We start from the raw sequence: 1,221 nt of genomic DNA, 5'->3' as shown, positions 1-1,221 counted from the left end.
AAAAAGTAGGAAAACAGAATTCTCTACACGCATAATTCATAGAGGCTATTCTGACATAAAAGCAAAATTAAGCTTGGTAATTGGGCCCTCACTTTGTCTAGTGAATCAGACAATTCAAGAGGACATGTAATACTTTCTTATGTCTTCAAAATCTCATTCAAGTCTCTCTCATTGGAGGAATTTCATGCAGAATCATGTTGCAAGTCACCTTGGAAAATGTCATCTCTGGACTTTCAGACCTAATGTTACATAGAAGTGCAGAAAGAATGATCAACTGGTAATCAACTTAAATTAATCACACACTGAGTAACTGCTTCTCAAAATAGAACAAAAATGCCTTCTTCAATTATTTGACTAAGCTTTTGAATGCTTGATATAATAGCAAAGCAATCCTTAGTTATGAGGAATTAACTTTTCTTAAGCAAACAAAAGATTCAGTAAATTTTTCTAGTGAAAGTTATTCTGAATGACGGGGCCATCAATGCCTGTAGTTTGTCTCACCCATCACTGACAGTATATAAAAGGCCGCATGCAGTTGCTGACATTTGAAGTGAGAAGAATAATTTTCTTTCAGTCTCAACACCATGTGCTACTACAACAACTAGTAAGGTGGCCTGGGCTGTGGTTATGGCAGATATGGATACGGCTGGTGCCACCCACCTTGCTGTGGCAGATACTGGTCTTATGGGTTCTACTGAGAAACTTCAGGAGCTACTCAGCCCATGGAACTAATCTTGTTGCCATTACCATGGTTTACACTAAAATTTATATTGTATCATTAATGAGAGGTAAACTCATCTAAGTTTACCTGCAAAAACATCATAATTCAGATTTGACATGTGATGTCTTTACTGATCAAAATCAACAGGGATACTTCAAATCATCTAATTTCAAAAGATGCCTTTGCTTTAATATAGTATTTCTATCATACTCTCATTAGATCTGGTTTAAAAATGTATATAATAAAAAATACTTGTTTTTTAATAAACCCTATGTAACATTTCTTCTAATATTTTCTCATTCTTTTTCGTGTTTGTGCATTTTGTGTGGGTGTTTGTGTATGTAACAGAAGTTAGAAAGAGAGGGAAACTGAGAAAGAACTGGAGAAATACGGGGAGTAACAGAGAGCAACAAAAACAGAGAGACAGGAATAGTGGGAGCAAGCAAAAGAAAAGTGCTGTCTTTAGCACTTCGCACGAGATGAAAAGATTTTGCCTAAAA

General features: G+C 35.5%; 1 pseudogene; it reads left to right on the top strand.

Annotated features, from left to right (window-relative positions):
* LOC103610846 overlaps nt 1–698 on the top strand; it is a 5,861-nt pseudogene extending 5,163 nt beyond the window's left edge.
* Nucleotides 699–1,221: the final 523 nt, after the last annotated feature.

This window comes from Galeopterus variegatus, unplaced genomic scaffold (genome assembly GCF_000696425.1).
Source record: "Galeopterus variegatus unplaced genomic scaffold, G_variegatus-3.0.2 Scaffold11887, whole genome shotgun sequence".
NCBI lineage: Eukaryota > Metazoa > Chordata > Mammalia > Dermoptera > Cynocephalidae > Galeopterus > Galeopterus variegatus.
This window is presented reverse-complemented; position numbering and strand designations above follow the sequence as displayed.